At 37.2% G+C, this 22,075-nt stretch overlaps 1 pseudogene; it reads right to left on the bottom strand.

Annotated features, from left to right (window-relative positions):
• Nucleotides 1-9,783: 9,783 nt before the first annotated feature.
• On the bottom strand, nt 9,784-20,867 carry LOC129689287 (60S ribosomal protein L17-like; annotated as a pseudogene).
• Nucleotides 20,868-22,075: the final 1,208 nt, after the last annotated feature.

Here is a 22,075-nt window from a genome sequence, read left to right as displayed (position 1 = left end):
CCATATTAGGTCTCTGAGGTTGTAGGTAGTGCTCATGGTCCCAGATGGCCTCAGTCCTCTGGTTTTCCTACTGCTCCCTGATCCCTTCTGGTCTCTGGTGCCTTAGATTGGGGTGGGCCTCAGAAATAGCACAGGGTGGGGAACTGTTGTGTTAGGCCCAAGGGGGAACCCCCTAGGGGACCCTAACTTTCCCAGGGGGATGAAGAGAACTCAGGAGACCAATCATCGCTGCAATAGCATGAGGTATTTAATTCAGCCATTGTACGATGGGGCTGCCCAGCCCTCCACACACACACACACACACACACACACACACACACAAAACCAGTGAGCAACAGCACCGAGAGACAGAAGTCTGAGGGTTTTAAAGGAAGGAGTGCGGGAATTGTGGAAGTTGTGAGCTTGGCGACATTGGATTGGGTAGTTGACTTTTAAAATGATTGGTTCATTTTAGGCGTCAAGTCTATCTGGTCCTGCCCCTATCTGGGTTGGGGAACTGGTGACGTCTGGACCTGTTACTACACAATGTTATCTAGTAGTGCAGATCTGGACACTCCTCCACAGCAGGGAGGAGACCTTTCTCATTCCTTTGCAATAGGGTGGGGTCTTGTCCCAATTTTTCCGCTCCTCCTCCTGCCTTCTATAAAAGTGCTGGGAAATTTAGTTTAACATGGGGTATAGAATTTATAAAGAAACCTGTAAAGCTAGCCTATTCCTTTCAGTTGCTGATCTGATCTGTTCTGGTGTCTGGGAAGTAGGTCAGGGCAGGTCCCAGGAAGTGGCACAACTCTGAGAACTGCTGCTCCCTGATCTGTGCTGGTCTCAGTGGGGAAAAATCAGTGTGGGTCCCAGAAAATGGCACAAGTCGGGGAAGTGGGCTATGAAGCTTGCAAACAAAGTGGAACAGAGAGGACTGGCCACTGTTGCTCTCAGGCGGTGGCAGGAGAGTAGATGGGGGAGGGGTATCTCTTACCCTCTGCTCCCTGATTTATGCTAGGCTCAGGAGACACAGGTCTGAGTGGGTCCCAAGAAAGGGCCCAGACCAGGGAACTGTTGCTCTCTGATCTGTGCTTTAGCTTCTTGTGTATAACGAGAACAAGTGTATCTTGTATCTCTTGTATCTCTCTCTATATATAACATATGTACATCTCTGCATGTGTTATAGAATTGAGACCATGGTGATATTTTCCCAGAACTCATGACTAGAAAAATCAAAGCAAGCAACACATTCTACATCTAGGTGGATTATAGCCTTGGGCAAAACCCTTTCCTACAGACTTTGACATGTTTCATTTGAGTAAGACACAATAATACTCTTTAATATATACACAGCTACTCTATACTATAGATTATTCTACAATTCTCAGTATTAAAGTTCCAGAGTAAATAGGTGTGGTTTTCTGCTTGGAGTTGCAGAAACATTGAAAAATTGGCAGCACGGATATGATTAACAAAATAATTGTGAGAGGAAGCCATTTTGAATTCCCACTTACAAATGATAAAATGACTTGTATGATTTGTCATACAAGTTATTTAATCCACAGAGTGCCTGAAAATTATAAGATCAACAAAGCTCTCTGCAGTTAACTTAATCACCCCCTAGATTGTCTAAAGCAATATTTCCCCATGTCTATATTGAGGCACCATGAATGCTTTTATTATTATTTCATAGAGGTTTTCCATATCATTTGTAATATTTGCTTCACATAGAACCTCTTCCACATTTCATGATTTTACCCTGAATATATATATATATATATATATATATATATATATATATATATATATATGCTTGATACCTTCTCCTGAGCTTAATATTATACTCTTTATACTACTTAGACAACAAATTCTTCTCATAGCTTTGTGGCAGATTCTGTCTACTTTAGTTTCATATTGACATTTCAACAAACCACAATAAACTAGTGATGAAAATAACACTCATAGATTCTCCCAGAGCTCTAGTAGCCAAATGTCAGAAATATTTTTTCTGGATTAAAGTATTGACAAGGCTGTTCTCTTCTGGAGGCTCTAGGAGCAGGGATCATTTTCCCTATTTTAGCTTCCAGAAGCCTCTTAAACCTTTGGTATTGTACCCTGTTTCCTTTGCCCTTAAAGGAGTGGCCAGGCATATTCAGAACTTTTCTTCCTTGCTCTTCTGCTGTAAGTACATATCCTATTTGTTAGGCTCCTGTCTAATAAGCTATTATCATCTCCTCAAATGCCGCCACGTCATCCATCCTACTTCATCTCCCCACTCTAAAGTCTTCAATTTGGTCATATCAGCAGATGACTTTTCCATATATACATTCATGTACCTCAGCAGTAAGGACATGGACAGGACATAAGCAGGGGTGTAGGCTTTGATTGTGTGTGTGTGTGTGTGAGAGAGAGAGAGAGAGAGAGAGAGAGAGAGAGAGAGAAAACAAGTGCCTACTGAGTGTGTCTGTATGTATGGAAATACATGTGTGAGTGTGTGCCAGGTCCCAAGTGTGAAAGTCCTAGAGAACATTAAAAATATATCCCTTCCTTCTACCATGTGGGCTCTAATTCAAGTTTTCAGTCTTAACAGAAAATACATTTACCTGCTGAGAGATCTTAATGTTCCCTGAGTAACTAAAACAGATTTTCTAAGAAGTATTTTTTAAGTTAATTTAACTTTTTATTATTAGTTACATTTTATTAACTCTGTATCCAAGCTGTATCCTGCTCCCTCATTCCCTCCCAATCCCACCCTCACTCCCTCATCTCCTCCCTGCCCCTTTCCAAGTCCACTGATAGGGGAGGACCTCCTCCCCTTTCATTTCACCCTGTTTTATCAGGTATCTTCAGGACTGGCTGCAAAGTCCTTTTCTGTGGCCTAGCAGGAATGCTCCTCCCTTGGGGGGTGGGGAGGTCAAAGAGCCTGCCATTGAGTTCCTGTCAGAAATAGTCCTTGTTCCCCTTACTATGGGAAACCAATTGGTTACTGAGCTCATGGGCTTCATCAGAGCTGAGGTTCTAGGTTATATCCATACATGGTCCTTGGTGGAGTATCAGTCTCAGAAAAGACCCCTGTGCCCAGTTGGTCCTTGTGGAGCTCCTATTCTTTCCACGGCATACTAACAATTTTTGATGGTGATGTAGTCTCCAAGTACACTGGAATGTGCACCATTGTGTGTTGCAGTAGTTTAGAATTGCCTGTCTTGTTTTAGTAGCTGGTTTCATCTTTACTTCCAACAATGTATTGCCACATTATTTACAAAAAAAGAGGAAAAGGACATTTTACTTTTATCCAACAGGCCTTAGAGATAATAGAACATTTTATCTTGAATTTTTATTAATATATTTAAATAATCCTTTGAGAAATTATTTTGGAACTGGTAGGCCTATTTTTGTTTTATCAAAAGGTAAGATCTATTCTCCCCAAACAATTGCTTTCATTGTTTAGAAGCATTTCACCACTTTCCTTTTATCTATTTTATTTTTTCTTTGAGTGATCCCCTAATCTAGCTGCAGGATTTATATTCCCATCTAAAACCAAAGACAAGTCATGTCAAGGATTTCTAAGTGGGATTTCTGTTTATTTATTCCTTTTGTCTTTTGTTCCACTACAGTTAATGTTGTACTTTTACATGTTAGAGATTTTACTCCTTCTTCTTAGATATTACTACTTCCAAATTGTCTATTAACTGGATCTGTCCCTATTTGCTTGTTTTCCTTCTTTTTTGTGATTTATTTCTTTTGAGTTGATTTACTGCTTTTTTAGTATCAGAGTAAAGAAATGAACAATGCAGAAGGGCTTGCGTTTTTATTATCAGTTTTTCCAGGGTGATGCCATTATCCAAATCATCTAAGTGCTGTGACAATTGTTATTTGTTACTTATGATACTGCTTAATAACTGCTTATTTGATAGTGGTATCTGCTGTGAATTATACACTAGCTATTTTTCTAAAAGCCATTTTAGTGGGACAGAAAAAAAAACATGAAGTGTCATTATAATGGGATATTGGACTATGAAAAAAATCATTGTAGAAGACCAGGAAGATGTCAAAATCATTTTCTCTTCCTGCCAGAACACCAGCAGGAAGAAATGACATAGTGAAGACAAATAATGTAATGATGTATAAGTAAGGGGATACTTATTCTATGTGTAGGGTTGAGGGCATCAGCCACAGGAAGCAGGGTTCACACCTGTGCAGAAGATACTTCTGAATGGGTTTGTTAGGGCAGCCAAGTCCAAGGGTACAGAAAGGATAGACTGTAGAGCAGGCAATGATCTCCCTGCTCTAGAGGCTGGAAATGTTACCTCAAATTGATGGCAGCTGCTTCTGAAGTTAATGAGGGAAAATTTTGTCTCAGGCCTTTCTTCTTGTTTGCTAACCTGTTTTCTCCCCTGTATGTATGATCTATGAGGAACACGGGCATAAGAAAGTGGGTGCCTGAGACTGTCTTCCTGTAGGGGCAGACTGTCAGAAGACTAACTGTATCCTACTAAACAAATGTTTGCCAGTCCTCTCCTCTCCTTTTGTCTCAGTAGCTGCACACAGTAAGAGAGTCTGACTGATTCTTTAGGGGCAGACCTTTCAGGGCACAGAAAACAAACAACAAACAAAAACAGAAAGATATTGTATCAATTACTTTTCCTATTATGTGACAAAATAATACATTAAAATGGCATCAGAAATGTTGTTCCACTTATAGTTGGCTTATATTTCAAGAGAACATTCCACAATACTGAGGGATTAAAAGCAGTAGGAGCATGAGGCAGTTTACAATGTGGAAACAGAAAAATGGAGAAAGAAAGAGAGGGAAGGAGGAAGGGAGAGAGGGAGACAAAGAAGGAGGGAGATAAAGATATATGAATGTTTGGGTTCAGCTAACTTTCTAATTTTATTTAGTCTGGAACTACAGTCCATGGAATGACAATACTCGTGCTACATGGATTTCCCAATCATTGTCCAACTTCTGTGGAAATGACCCCACAGACATACCCAGATGTGTTTTTCTTGAAGTAGCATTCTAATTCCAAAAACACCTCTTAGGTCAGAGTGATGTAAATGGAAAAAAGGGATTCTAATAAAGGGAAATAGTGTCATATTTATAATCAATAAATGCCATTTTAATATTTAATACTAGGTTCTGAAATATCTTTCTAAAGTTTAAAGCAATGTAGTGTAAGAATCACAGTGACAGTGGACTGTAACTTATCCTGAGAGTCCACCTCTTATTAACCTTAGGAAAATAATATTGTGATCAGTAAGTGTAGGGTTTGCTCTGAATAAAATTATAGTTAAGAACAAAATTTACTGTCTGACCCATTTGATGGAAATGTCAGCCCTCTTTCCACCAATTTCTACCAATATCTGCATGAAAAACTTCTGTTTTCAGGGAACTGTGCTTCTTTAGTCTGAAGCATATATAAAAATAAAGTTTTAAGTGAAGAACGTCAAATGAATCTGGTAGTTTATTTGCTCAAACAGTAATTTGTTCATTTGTCATCATTCACAATAAAAAGGGACTGAGAGGCAGAGCCAGCAGTGTCAGTGGCGAGCCTCTGGAGAGCCTGGGTGAAGCCATGGAGAGTGCCTGCCTTGCTCTATTTAAAGTTTGGCATTATCCAACATGGTGTGGCCAGCTGACTGCCAGGAGGGGTGGAAATTAACAGCTTTTAACTGATAGCTCGTCTCTAAGGCAAACACATAGAATATCCAAAAAATAGATTTCATGACGGTTTGCTACAAACGAGCTTAAAGTATGACAGACTCAGACTAATGGTCTCCTCATTTACTTTAACAGAAGCAATGGTACCTCAAAGAGATTAAATAGGACATTTGCATGAAACAGTTATTCATTGTTGAGTAGGACAAGAACTCAAGATCCCTTGTTCTTCATATAGAGTTTGGGTGCACTTATGTAGTTATTTTTATTATTTAATGTTCACCACTGCTTATTTTCTAAAATCAACACCCAGTTGGTTTTAAAAAGGATATTAATTAGGTGGATCCTACTGATATTCCCACAATGATCATTTTATAAATTTCTTAGTCAGACGACAGTATTTTCATTATTTGTTGAGTTACATTATGAGTTTTCTGATGTGAGAACTGTGCCTGTCTCACTAATTACAACGACTCTTGTGTTCTTAAATGCAATATAACTTATAAAATAAATAACTAAATATTACCATTACATAAAACTGAGGTATTACAAATATTTCAATGTTAAATAAAAGTGCTAAAGAGTCAAAGGATACAAATGAGATGTGCAAATGTTAAAACTAAATGTATGTTTATATGAATAAAATCATACAGAAATTATCCACCTATTGTAAAATAATCCCTATGATTCTTATTTCATGATTTATCACATTTCAGCGGTACTTTCACTTTTGTTTGAAGATATTGTAACTTGTTAAGTGAATCATTTTAAATAAATGAAGATTATAAGTGGTGAACTTACTTGGATACATTAAATCCTGAAGAAATGTCTAAACTAGGACCTGGCTTTCAATTATCACCCAGATTATAAATATAATTTCCAGAATAGCAAATTGCTACAAGTTTCATCTTGTGTGACTGATGCTATTTTGCATAATATTTTTATAGTCACAGTTGGGAGCTGTACAGCCTAACTAGACTTCAGTTATTAGACTCATTCTGACAATTACTCTACCAACAAGAATCATGCACATGGTCTCCATGTACACAGAAACTTTGATGTTAGCTAACAACTACTCATTATAAAAGAAATGCTTTCATGGCTCCTCATTCTACAGTACTTGATATGACTCAGAATTCAAGAATGCTGTGTTCCTTACTCTTTGGAACTTTTTTCTAATCATCTGCTGTTTCTCTTCATAGATAGATAGATAGATAGATAGATAGATAGATAGATAGATAGATAGATAAGTATATATAAGTTCATATGCACTTTTCATAGTTGATTTAGATGGCCATGTTCTCCTGGTATCCTCCATATATACATATATGTATGCATGTATATATATATGTGTGTGTGTGTGTGTGTGTGTGTGTGTGTGTGTGTATACACATATGTGTGTACAATAGTCTCAACATGCTTCCTTGGTAAACAATTATATATTTCACTTAACTACAGTAAAAGTAATGTTTTGCTGGACCCAAGATCTGAGGAATAATAATAATAATGAAACAGGTAAAAGAGAAAAAGTTGGAGAAGAGGGAGAGGGATAAGATAGATGGATGAAGGAGGTAAAAAGATTTCATTCATTTTATAAATGTATGAAAGTTTCAAATCATAAAAAAAAATACATTTTTAAAGAAAGAGAAAGAAATCTCCCCAAGGCAGGATCCTTCCTAGAGGATTTATCCTCAAGTGTCGCTGCTCTTTCTGAATGAAGGATGGGGCTTTTGACGCTGAAATGAGATTGTGTGTTTCCTATTTCAAGCTGTTAGGTTTTATTCTTTCAAATACACTAACATTTTATTGCCATCATTTTTTGATGGAAAGCTTTTCAATACTCACAGGAATATTTAGAGACACCTATCATTTCTAAAAGTGTATCAGTGAAAATTTTTTTCCTTTGGCTTCTTTTCATCTGATTGGCAAGCTCTCAATCTCTTTTGACCACACTTCTGCAGGGTTAGGGTATATTTTCTGCAAACAACTATAAAGTGGAATAGAAGTGGTTTTTTGTATCTAAAATGGAGGTGGAAGCAAAAAGTCTTATCCCCAGATACCACACTGGAATATCTTACAACTAAATACGTACATGAATGGCTCTTAGAGGCTTTTATCCTTCTTTTCTTATTATTTTTCCCTTTTATTGAAAATATATTCTTTTTTCACACAATATGTTCTGATTAAGGTTTCTCCTCCCTCTTGTCCTCCCTGTTCTTTCCATCTCTGCTCTTTTTTTTGTCTCTCATTAGAAAAGAATAGTCTTCTAAGAGATTAGCAGAACACAATGAAATAAAACATAATAAGATAAAACAAAAACTATCACTTCAGACTTAGACAAGGCAAATCACCAAAAGGAAAAGCATCTAAAAGAAAGAGAAACAGCCAGAGACCCGCTTAAAATGTATAATATATACACAGAGAACTGGGTGCGTACTCATCACATGTAGGCACTGTGCTGTCTGCTTCTGTCTCTGTAAGTCATATTAGCTTTTCACAGTGGAATTATATGGCCATGTTCTCCTGGCATCCTCCATGCCCTCTGGCTCTTGAACCCTTTCTGCCTCCTCTGCCATGGGTTACCCTGGGCTCTGAAAAGAGAAATTTGATGGAGGGATCCCATTTAGAGCTGACTGTTCCAAGGTCTATCTCTCTCTGCATTAACTTCTGGCTGTGGGTGTTTATTTTTCCCTTCTGTTGCAGGAAGAAGCTTCTCTAGTGGTGGCTGAGCAAGGCACTGATCTATGAGTATGGCAGAAAATTATTAGAAGCCATTATTATCAATACCTTTTTAAAAGACAAGTAGTATTTGGTTTTACCCTAGGTCTCTGGGCTATCTAGTTTCTTGCTTTTGGTCACCCAAGCAGTTTGGGATATGGATTCCTTCTCATGGATTGGGCGTTAAGTCAAATCAGATGTTGGTTGGCTATATTCATAAGCTTTGTGCCACAATAGCCCTAGGTTATTTTGTAGGCAGGACAGATTATAGATTTTATGTTTTGGTTGGTGTATAAATATCTCTTTTGGTAGCCTGAAAAATACCTTCCGGTACCAAAGAAGTTAAAATGTCAGGGTAAAGGCTCTATGCAGGTACCATGTCAACCTCTCCAAGTTCAGTGAGTTGTGTGTGTGCTGTATTCAACAATGAAGCCTGACTGTCAGTTTGTGGAGAGAAACCAATTGTCTTGGCAACATTCTGGGTTGTTTGGAGCTTCCCTAGGGATGCTTTTTGCCAACAACTTGATTGGATGTACCCTCTTCTGAGTACTGAAAGCTTCCTTTGGTGGCAAGAGATGGCCAATTGACAGTCTGTCTTCTTCATTATTTGGAGACTTCAATAGAATCATCTTCATACATTTAGGGGTCGTCATCTTTCAACTGTTTGCCAAAATATGTCATCAACCCTTTGGAGCAAGTACAATGCTATGAGCAAGAAGTGAATTGCTTTCTAGTTTTTTTTTTTTTCTGGTTTCTGATAATTGGTTAATTTATCAGTTTGTAGATAATATGGTTTTATAAAGAAAAAATCTACATATTACCACCAAATATCTGTGAGAACTGATCAACGAGTTGGTAAGGTTGAATTTTACAATATGATAAGTAAAAATTTCATAGCATAATTTTTGGTGGGTTTTTGTTTTGTTTTGTGATTCTGTTTTTACCCCAATAGCAGTATTTCTGAAAAAAATAAGTCATGTAACATTTTCATTCATTACAACTACAAAGATAATTTTGAAACCATGGGAAATACCTTTATCAAAGAACTAAAGGAACTATACAGTGAAAGTTGAGGAAGTTTGATGAAAGAAATCAAGGATCACACACACACGAAGAAGTACTTCCTATGTTAATGAATTGTAAGAATTAATATTGTTTTATATACTGAGGGTACCCAAAGCAACATATAGAGTTATCCTTTCAAAATACCAATTATTTACAAATCAAAAGTAATCTTAAAAATAATATGGAAATGAAAATTTTGAAATAAATCTTGAGTAAAATGAACAAGACAGGAAATAGTAGATAATCTGGTTTTGAAATTCATGGCATGAAGGGGAAAATGGAAATTAGGATATATGTATGAAAAACTAATCTGTGTTCTTTTTCTTTAGTTTGTATGTGCATTTATCTCGTACAGGAATTTATTATTGCCATGCCATCAGTTTTTGTTTTTTCAGATTCTTCTGGGATGTTTTTCTCTTCTGTGCAACCTCTTCTTCTGGCTTTGGAAAATTTGTTCCTTTTCAGTAAGGATGATTTCAATGTGGCTGGGGGAGCTCATGTATGTATTAATCTGGCCATGAGCTCTGTAAGTTCAACAGCTCATCTTAGGTGTTTTGTTCACCTAGATGTGTTCAATAACTAGAGAATCTACATCTAAACCCTTAAGTTCAGCATTACTCTGCAGTTTTAAGCATGTGCAGCAAAAAATCAGCACTCTATTTTGGCCACCGACCCTGAGTCCAGCCCCACTGTTTGGCCTGGGGACACCTCCCAACTTTACCATTATACCGCCAGAATGGAACGCTTTGCTTCTTTAAAGTGACATCTTTCAGACACTTGGTAGCTTTACAGATACACATACCTTTGATGGGCTGGGCAGCTGGTCTTAAAGTGAACAGGAAGTTTTGAACCTCTTGATTTGCATGATTATGTAGGGTGTTCTGGGTCAAGAGAGTAGCAAACCGTTTTCATGGGTCACCTCTGGCCGCTTTCAGGAAGAGGAAGCGCGAGGGCTACTGGGATAATTCATGAGGCCTCCAAATCTACTTACAATAAAAGGAAAAAAAATACAGTACAAATTAAAACTATCAAAACAACATGGCTCAGACATAAAAGAAGGCATAACAAATAGAGTAGAATTTCCAGGTAATAACTTGCATTCTTAACCAAGAAATCAAAATCACCGAGACACACACCGAAGAAAGAATTCCCTCTTCAGCAAATGGTGCTCTAGAAAGTGAGATGGACACTTGATATAGAAACTGGATAAGCATCTCTCACTGTATACAACTGAAACCTGATCATAACCAAAGTTTAGACATGAAGCTATAAAAGTAACAAAAAGTACAAAAAGACATTTTAGATAAAACTATTTCTTAAATAAGAGAAAGACAAATGGGATGTGCATTGAACGTATGACAAGAGTCTATCGCAAAAGGCATCTGAAAGACTCTACCTAGCAGTGTTTCAAAGCAGACACTAAGATTCATAACCAAACCCTCGGCAGAGTGCAGGGAATCATATGAAAGAAGGGGAGTTAGTATGATATGGAAAGGATAGGAGCTCTACAAGGACCAAATATATCCGGGCACAGGGTCTTTTCTGAGACTAACACTCAACCAAGGACCATCTACGGATATAACCTAGAACTTCGGCTCAGATGTGGCCCGTGGTAGCTCAGTAACCAAGTAGTTTTCCAAAGTAAGGGGAACAAGGACTATTTCTAACAGGATCTCAAGGGCAGGCTCTTTGACCTCCCCCCCCCCACCCCAGGGGAGGAGCAGTCCTGTTAGGCCACAGAGGAGGACTTTGCAGCCAGCCCTGAAGATACCTGATAAAACAGGGTCAAATGAAAGGGGAGGAGGTCCTCACCTATCAGTGGACGTGGAAAGGGGCAGAAGAGACCAGGGAGGGAATGTGGGGTTGGGGAGGGAATGAGGGAGCGGGATACAGCTGGGACACAGAGTTAACAAAATGTAACTAAAAAGAAAAATAAAATAAAATAAAAAAGTATACACACACACACCTGCATACACACATAAACTGAACACCAAATAGGTAAAAATAGGTATATAGGTAAATATTTTATAATAGGTAAAAATTTTATAAACAACTCATCTAAAAAATGAACAGAATTTCAAAAACGTTAAATAATATTAATAGCATATCCAATTTAATAAATAATAGAAACTTCCCAAAAAGAAATCAAATAGTTAACAATTTTGTGAAATCAAAAGTACTCAATAGTATTAAAAATGTGGAAAATTTCATCAAAACTACAATGAAGTATCATCTAGCCCCACACAGAATAATCACTATTAAAATAGAAAAGTAATTACTGTTTGAAGGAATATAGTAAAACGAGATTCATTTCATACTGTCTTTGGGAGTATGAATTGCTCTAGCACAATGATACAAAGTGTGAAAGTTCTTCAAAAATGGAAAAAAAAAAAAAAAAAGCCCTGCCCTGGGATTCAGCTATCCCACAACTATGTGTACACCTAACTGAAATGACATGAGCATACCAAAGATCATCATATCCTACGTCTATCTCACTATACACAGTAGCTAAAAATAAATGAATTTAACTTAACCACCCAACAGGAGATGAACTGATAAAAACATGTTATTTATACAAAATTCAATACTGCTCTGCCATAAGATGATATGCTCTCATTTGTAACAGAAAGGACAGCACTGGAGGACACCACATTGAAAGAAATGTCAGAAACAGACATCCATACTTTATATGTGGATGCTAAACAAAAACACTAATCCAAATTCTAAAATATGACCCCTAGACGTTAGAAAGTATGAGAAGAGAAAAAGATTTGTAGGTAATCGAATGGCCAGTACTAGAAGAGCTACATAAGAGTAGTAAATACTAGCTGGTGTTCTAAGCAGCAAGGAACTGAAGGCAGCACACAGAGGGCTGTTCTATGATTTAGAGGAAGAAGGACAACATAGAATTCAAACCTAACCTGATCAATGCAGAGAAGGTAGTGTTACTTATTCCAATTTGATCAGTACACATAATATGTGTACATATACACATGTAGAAGTAATTATTGCTCTGTAAAACAAAAATGAAAAAAAATTTAACCTAAAACCCTAAATATATACAAAGAAATTGATATTAACTCTCTTCATTTGATAATTATATCATAGATACAGTTATTAAATTATAATATTCCACATTATATTTATAAAATTAGGATAATTTTTAATAAATAAATATTTGTGATTTTTATCATTAGAAAACATTCTGTATAAACACATTTTTTTCTAAAATTATTTTTTTTGATAAAGCACATATTTTAAGTATTTTAATCTCTTACTGATTTTCAATGTCATATTAAAATTTAAGTGTAATATAAACATCAAATTCATCAATATCAAAAAATAAAAAATAAGAGAAATTACAAAGCCAAATTCTAGAGCATACACACAGAGACATATATGACTGAAACAAAAATATATTTGTGTCATGTAAATAACACACATGATCATGCCTCTAAGTGTTTGACTTGGCTAGGCTTTTTTTAAAATTTTTTAAAATTCTTTATTAATTACACTTTATTCACTTTGTATCTCCCCTGTGGTTCCCTCCTTCCTCCTGTTCCAATCCCTTCCTTTCTCCCCTCTCTGTGTGCATGACCCTCCCCAAGTCCACTGATAGGGGAGGCCTTCTTTTCCTTCGTTCTGATCCTAGTCAATTAGGTCTCATCAGGAGTGGCTGCATTGTCTTCTTCTGTGGCCTGGTAATGCTGCTTCCCCCTCAGGGGGAGGTAATTAAAGAGCAGGCCAACCAGTTCATGTCAGAGACAGCCCTTGTTCCTATTACTATGAAACCCAGTTGGATACTGAACTGCCATGGGCTACATCTGTGCAGGGGTCTTAGGTTATCTCCAGGCATTGGCTAGGCTTTTAATGCTATGATAAAGCACCATGACCAAAAGCAATTGCGAAGAAAAGTTTATTTTGGTTTACAATTAGTTGTAGTCCAGTATAAAGGGTACTGAAGGTATGAACCTGGAGTCAGGAACTGAAACAGATTCCATGGAGGAATACTGCTTCTTGGCTTGATCCTCATTGCTCACTTATACAACTCAGGACTACATGGACAGAGGTATTACTGGTCCCACCTCACAGGCCATAGACTGGGCCTGCCCACCTCAATCTTAAATGAATAATATACACTACAGACTTTCTTATAGGTATTCTGGTGGAGGCATGATGATCTTCTTCCCAACTGACAAAAAATTCTCAGGACAGAGTCACTTCAATTTTTCTTCTAAATTAAGCCACTGAGGCATTGACTTTATTGTATCATGCAAGTACTTATGCAAGTATTATTAATAATTCTGAATTAATAGTTATTAATATATTAATAGTTCTCAATTGCCTACAATGGAATTACCTCATCTATAAATACGAACATATTTGTAATACATTCTAAGGTTTTCAACAACTCCATGGCTGTATTTCTGACACTGACTATTATGATTCTGACAATTTTCCATCTAACACACATATATGTTAAGGAATGGTGTTCAGTTGGTGGTGCCATAGAGCAGAAGGGCTACTAGGAGGTGAGATCTGGCAGGAGAAAATAAGTACATTCTTTGAAATGTTTTCCTCATCCATGATCCCTTCATATTTCTTTCTGTCTCCTTCCTCTATGTAATGAACCCTAGATCCACAGTAATCTCCCTAAAATGACTCTGCTTCACCATACTTACTTCACTGAGAACTAAAGCCACAAGACAATCAGCTGAAATCTCTCAAATGGTGAACTAAATACTTTTCCCCTTAGGAAAAAATAACTAATTAGTACAGCATCAACAAAACTAGGTGAAATTCTTTTGGATGCATGGTAGGCTATGAGGTGAGGCGTGACTAAATATGTTGTTCTTTTGTCAATAGTTCTGATGACTGTCAGGCTAACAATTGCCATACAAAAGTAACAAGAAGCAATCACAGGTACAATCATTTTATCATGATGTGTCCCATGTATATTCTTTAAAAAACATGTCTGATAGGTTTTTTTAATTTAATTTAATTTTATTAATTATACTTTATTCACTTTGTATCCCCTCCATAAGGCCCTCCCTCCTCCCCTCCCAGTTCCACCCTCCCTCCCCCTTCTTCATGCATGCCCCTCCCCAAGTCCACTGATAGGGGACATCCTTTTCTCCTTCCTTCTGATCTTACTCTATCAGATCACATCAGGAGTGGCTGCATTGTCATCTTCTGTGGCCTGGTAAGGCAGCTCCCCACTCAGGGGGAGGTGATCAAAGAGCAGGCCAATCAGATTATGTCAGAGGCAGTCCCTCTTCCCATTACAGTGTAACCCACTTGGACACTAAACTGCCATGGACTATATCTGTGCAGGGGTTCTAGGTTATCTCCATGCCTGGTATTTGGTTGTAGTATGAGTCTCTGGGAAGACCTCTGTGTTCAAATTTTCTGGCCTCTGTAGAGGAATATTGAATGGCAGAGAAACACTTAAAGAAATGCTCAACGTCATTAGCCATTAGGGAAATGCAAATCAAAATGACCCTGAGATTTCACCTTACACCCATCAGAATGGCCAAGATGAAAAACTCAAGGGACAACACATGCTGAAGAGGTTGTGGAGAAAGGGGAACCCTCCTCCACTGCTGGTGGGAATGTAAACTGGTACAACCACTCTGGAAATCTATCTAGTACAACCACTCTGGAAACCAATCTGGTGCTTTCTCAGACAGCTAGGAATAGTGCTTCCTCAAGATCCAGCCATACCACTCCTAGGCATATATCCAAAAGAGGCTCAAGTACACAATAAGGACATTTGCTCAATCATGTTTGTAGCAGCTTTATTTGTAATAGCCAGAAGCTGGAAACAGCCCAGATGCCCCTCAACTGATAATTTTGAAGAAGAAAAGAAAGAGAGCATTTTCAGAGAAGAGGTTATCAGACAGTGAGATAAACTTTTTACAGAAGATACATTTGCTATGCGAAAACAAATGTACATAGAAGTTATTGTTGTATACACTTTAAAAATGGTAAAAAAGATGATCCAGACATGTTAAATAAGCTCATTTCCGATTCCATGGATGATGTTTGGCTGAATCAGATTAATACCTGAATTGACTTCACTGCAGACTGTACCCATTCCATCACAGGATGATCCTAAGGTTTGAGAAAAGGCACTGTTTCTAGCACATAGGACATATCACCATAGAATTTGCACATAGAATTTGGAAGTGCACATTTGATTTGACAGTATTTATAAATCATGTGTTTCTTTCTCAGAATAACTGGTAGTGCAGAAATGCTTCCATATGCTAGAAAGTTAGTGTGTGCTTCTGATGAGGAGGTAGAATGTCATTCCATGCTCTGCCGGCTTATAATCACTCAACTGCAGCATGTATAAATTTAGAAATAGCATTCCCACAAAATTAACTCCAGACAACTTTTCATTCCTGCTGACTTCAAATGCCAGATAATGTTATGTATGCAGTGCAGAATTGCCACAGAGTTATATAATTTTAGAATTTGATTCAATATTTATATAGGAAAGAGAAATTTGAAAATTAAACAACATTTAAAATTCTAAACAAATTCAACTTCTAAGTATTTGATAATAAATGAGGAACTTTGATTTTATTTAATTCCTGCTTTCCCACTTAATGGCTATGTCACTGTTAGAACTTAAAGTATTTGGAATCATTTTCCAAATGCCACATGTTAGTACATCAATCTCACAATAAACGACGATTTCGAAAACTTAATAACAAAATTCATGTTTTTTTAACCAAGTGATAACTATGACTAGCAAGACTAATCTCACATAGACCTCATGTAACAGGATTTTTCAGAAGTTTCATTTAGAAGATAGGTTTATAGTTAGCCATGGCTTTTCCTGCTTGTCAGTCCAAGCAAAACAAGCAAAAATAATACAATCCATAACATAGATGAAGTTTTCTTGATGGATCAAATTCTTTATGTGTAAAATAGAGCCATTTTCTAAATTAATCTAAAACATCATTAGGCCATTTCAAGGAAGCTTTAACAATTATTTCTAAATCCAAGGACTTTAGGGAGGGACTGAGAACATCTTTCTTCTGACTCTTTTGTTCAAGGGCAAGTATCATGTTTAAATCTGTCATTTATTTAGTGGTAAGTTGTTCACTATTTCACTACAGAGTCATTCCCAAAGCATTATTAGAAAGTTTTATCTCTAGACAAAAAGACCAGTAGCTTCCCATAGACTACCACATACATTCTTCTCATCTAAAAACATATAAAGGTCTCCAGACAGTGAAAGGTATTTTATCTCCGAGATACTTTTCTGCATTCATTGTTTAGTGATCAATAGATTAAGAAAATACAAAACACATATATGTATATTTTAGTGTATCATTAAATTATAAAAGTCTGAGAAAATTTTTAGATGTGAGCACTTTATTTTAATTATACCATGGAGAACTTAAAATCCATAAGCCTCCCCTCCAACGACCTCATCTTTTAAAAAACAGTTAGGAAACATATCTTAAAACAGTTTCTACTCTTTTGTCTTTTTGAAGTTATATATGGCTGAATATTTTTTTTTAATTTTTTTATATTAGTTACAGTGTATTTACTTTGTATCCCAGCTGTAGACTCCTCCCTCATTCCCTCCCAATCCCACCCTCCCTCTTTCATGTCCTCCCTGGCCCTCTCTAAGTCCACTGATATGGGACATCCTCCTCTACTTCCATCTGACCTAGCTTATCAGGTCTCCTCACGACTGGCTGCAATGTTCTCCTTTGTGGTCTAGAAAGGCTGCTCCTCCCTCAGGGAGTGGGTTAAAGAGCCAGCCATTGAATTCATGTCAGACACAGTCCCTGTTCCACTTACTAGGGATTTCCACTTGGATACTGAACTGCCGTGGCTATATCTGAGCAGGGGTTCTAGGTTATATGTATGCATGGTCCTTGGTTGGAGAAACAGTCTCAGAAAAGACCCCTGTGACCAGATATGTTTGGTCCTTTTAAAGGTCCTGTCCTCTCCAGGTCATACTAAATTAAAGACTTCCTAGAATTCAATAAAAATGAAGGTGTAACATACCCAAATTTATGGGATACAATGAAAGCAGTGCTCAGACAAAAATTCATAGCACTAAGTGCCTTTAAGAAGAAATTTGTGTACTTGAGCATCTTTTGGATATATGCCTAGGAGTGGTTTAGCTGGATCTTGAGGAAGCGCTATTCCTAGTTGTCTGAGAAAGCACCAGATTGATTTCTAAAGTGGTTGTACAAGTTTACACTCCCACCAGCAATGGAAGAGGGTTCCCCTTTCTCCACAACCCCTGCAGCATGTGTTGCCATTTGAGATTTTATTTTGGCCATTCTGATGGATGTAAGGTGAAATCTCAGGGGCATTTTGATTTGTATCTCCCTGATGACTAAAAATGTTGAGCATTTCTTTAAGCCTTTCTCTGCCATTCTATATTCCTCTACAGAAAATCCTCTGTTTGGCTCTGTACCCCATTTTTTTCATTGGATTGTTTGATTTGTTGCTTTTTTTTAGTTAACCCCTGCTCAGATGTAGCCCATGGCAGCTCAGCATCCAAGTGGGTTTCCTAGTAAGGGGAACAGGGACTGTCTCTGACATGAACTCAGTGTCTGGCTCTTTGACCTCCCCACCCACCTGAGGGAAGAGAAGCCTTGCTAGGCCACAGAGGAGGACAAGGCAGCTAGTCCTGATGACACCGGATAAACTAGGGTCAGATGGAAGCGGAGGAGGACCTTCCCTATCAGTGGACTTAGAGAGGGACAGGGAGGAGATGAGTGAGGGAGGGTGGGTTGGGATGGATTGAGGAAGGGGGCTACACATGGGATACAAAGTAAATAACCTGTAATCAATATAAAAAAATAAAATATTTGAAGAAAAAAAAGAAATTTGTAGTATCTTATACAAGCAACCTAATGGCCCAACTGAAAGTCCTAGAAAAAAAGAATCAAATAACCCAAGAGGAGCAGACAGCTGAAAATAATCAAACTCAGGGCTGAAATCAATCAATTAGAAACAAATAAAACAATTCAAAGAATCAATGATACCAAGAGTTGGTTCTTTGTGAAAATCAACAAGATAGACAAACCCTTAGCCAAACTAACCAAAAGGCAGAGGGAAACTACCCAAATCAGCAAAATCAGAAATGAAAAGGGGGACATAACTACAGACACTGAGGAAATACAAACAATCATTTGGACTTACTTCAAAAGTCTATATGCCACAAAATTTGGAAATCTAAAAGAAAGCGACAATTTTCTTGCTAGATTCCACCTACCAAAACTAAATCAAGATCAGGTAGAAAGATTGAATAACCCTATATCCCCCAAGGAAACTGAAGCAGTCATCAACAGGCTCCCTTCCCATAAAAGCTCAGCGCCAGATGGTTTCAGCTCAGAATTCTACTAGACTTTCAAAGAAGTGCTAACTCCAATTCTCTTCAATCTATTCCACAAAAGAGAAAGAGAAGGAACATTACCAAACTCATTCTATGAAGCCACAGTCACCTTGGTACCTAAACCACACAAAGACCCAACAAAAAATGAGAACTTCAGACCTATCTCTCTTATGAACATTGATGCAAAAATACTCAATAAAATACTTGCAAACAGAATCCAAGAACACATCAAAAATATCATCCACCATGACCAAGTAGGCTTCATCCCAGAAATGCAAGGGTAGTTCAGTATATGGAAATCCATCAGTGTAATCCACCACATAAACAAACTGAAGAAGAAAAACCACATGATCATCTCTTTAGATGCCAAAAAGCATTTGACAAAATGCAACACCCATTCGTGTTTAAAGTATTGGAGAGATCAGGGATACAATGCACATACCTAAATATAGTAAAGGCAACATACAGCAAGCCTATAGCCAACATCAAACTCAATGGAGAGAAACTCAAATCAATGCCACTGAAATCAAGGACAAGACAAGGCTGCCCACTCTCTCCATGTCTATTCAACATAGTACTTGAAGTCCTAGGTAAAGCAATAAGACAACTAAAAGAGATCAAGGGGATACAAATCAGAAAGGAAGAAGTCAAAGTTTCACTATTCACAGATGATATGATAGTATACATGAGCGACCCCAAAATTTCAACCAGAGAACTCCTTCAGGTGATAAATACCTTCATCAAAGTGTCTGGATACAAAATTAACTCAAAAAAAAAATCAGAAGTGCTCCTGTATACCCAAGACAAAAGGGCTGAGAAAGAAATTAGGGAAACAACACCCTTCACAATAGCCACTATATGGCTGAACTTATTGGGACAAATTAGAGTCACAGAAAGTTAACTTAATAGAGACATAGTACTGCTAATTATTACAATGATAATTAATCACTTATTTAGATTTTATAAAATAAACTATAATGTTCTTCATCATGAACACACATAGACCAAATATTATACAAAATGTACTAACCTAATGTACTAACCTAACAAAAAATTACAACATAGTCCTTGATCCTAAATACTATAATCTATCATGGTATATACAAAATTGAAAAAAAATAATTAGATTATAGATTTGAAGAATCTTTTAAGGTAAACATAAAAATAAGAGTCAATATTTAATGCATTTGGGAATAAAATGCTTGAACTATCCAGTAAGACTTTTGGTTAAAATAATGATTTACTAATACTGAAATATATGTCGCATTTTTATTTAATTTATTTATATATTTATTTATTATAATTTATTCACTTTGTATCCCTTCTGGAGACCCCTTCCTTGCTCCTTTCAGTCCAACCCACCCTGCCTCTTCTCCCTTTATTTCCTTCCCCCAGTCTTCTGATAGGTAAGGACCTCCCTATTCTATCTGACCCTAGCTTATCAGGTCTCATCATGTTGCATTTAAAGTGGAAGAATATAAATGTTATATAATTTGAAACTATGATAGATTCATTTTCTCATTTTTTTTTTTTTTTTTTTGCTAAGGTATTTCATTTCTGTGAAATCTCCTTATCACCCTGGTTTAGCCCTTTCCACACTATATTATTGCATTACCACAGGGCTTTTTATCTGCATTGTTTAAAATATGTCCATCAAATTCATTAACAGAAAAAGAATAAAAACTGTTTTCTGTTTTTGGAGATTTTTTTTCATTCAGTAAGAACATTTTTTAAAAGAAGAAAACATGTTAATTATTTGTATTTAATATGCTTGCCTCTCAAAAACCTCAAAAGAAATGAGAAAAAGTAGATTAACATATCACTATAGTTAATCTTACCTAATGAAAAATATTTTGAAAAGTTTCTCTTCTAAGCTAAAAAATAATTACTGGAAAAAAAACATGGTGGACAATACAATTCATAATCCAAATGATTTTTAAAAGCATGGCTCCATTTATAAGAAAATAAACTGAAAGTAGGAGAAAATGAGAAGCAGGATAGGAGCCTACCATAGAGGGCCTCTGAAAGACTCTTACCTAGCAGAGTATGAAAGCAGATGCTGAGACTCATGGCCAAACTTTGGGCAGAGTGCAGGGAATCACATGAGAGAGTTAGTAAGCCCTGATAGGACAGGAGCTCCACAAGGACCAAATATATCTTGGCACAGGGCCTTGTCTGAGACTGATTATCCTACCAAGGACCATGAATGGATATAACCTATAATCCTTGCTTGGACATAGCCCATGGCAGCTCGGTATCCGAGTGGGTACCCTAGTAAGGGTAACAGGGACTTTCTCTGGCATGAACTCTGTGGCTCTTTGACCTCCCCCACCCCCTGTGGGAGGAGCAGCCTAGCTAGGCCACAGAGGAGGACATTGTAGCCAGTCCTAATGAGACCTGATAAGCTAGGGTCAGATGGAAGGGGAGGTCAGGACCTCCCCTATCAGTGGACTTAGAGAGGGGCAGGGAGGAGATGAGTGAGGGAGGGTGGGATTGGGAGGGAATGAGGGAGGAGGCTACAGCTGGGTTATAAAGTAAATAAACTGTAACTAATATAAAAAAGAAAATTTTAATAAAAAAAGAAAATAAACACTTGTTCATATGATTGTCACAGCACATTCTAGCAACTGTTCTAAAGATATCAAGATGCAATTTAGAAAGTGGAGGAGTTGATATAAAGGCAATAGAGAAAAATCACAGGAAACCAGATGTCACCAGAGGCTCTGGAATCTTTGTAAAATGATCCCACAATGTTGTTAAGAAATGAAGGGGAAGTGAGTCAGTTCAGTGACCTAAAAAAACCTACATCTTGCTCTTTCCTGAATTTTGTTACTCTGAATTAAAATAAAAGTATGCTTACTAAAACATTCCCATTAAATTCATTAAAAATTTCTGTCTCTATAACTAAGTATTTAAGAATAGGCAAATTATGGGACATGATTCTAGAGTCTGAAATCCACAAGAACAGAGGCAAACAGATCTGAGTTCTGGATCATCCTGGTATAGAACAAAGTATCAGGTATAGAAAAGCTTATGTCCTGGTGTGGTGGCACATGCCTTTAATCCCAACAATGAATGTAAATTTAGTTTTTTGTTTCTTTGTTTGTTTGTTTGTTTTTATGGGTCTACAGGTTCATTTTCCTTTCTATTTTTATTTTTTTATTTATTACAGTTTATTAACTTTGTATCCTGGCTGTAGCCCCCTCGTTTTTCCCCTCCCAATACTTCCCCCTCCCTCTTCTCTTCCCATGCCCCTCCCCAGTTCATTGATGGGACAA

This window comes from Psammomys obesus, unplaced genomic scaffold, assembly GCF_907164565.1.
Source record: "Psammomys obesus unplaced genomic scaffold, mPsaObe1.curated_primary_1811, whole genome shotgun sequence".
Taxonomy (NCBI): Eukaryota; Metazoa; Chordata; class Mammalia; order Rodentia; family Muridae; genus Psammomys; species Psammomys obesus.
Note: the sequence above shows the minus strand (reverse complement) of the source record. Positions and strands in the feature narration are given on the sequence as shown.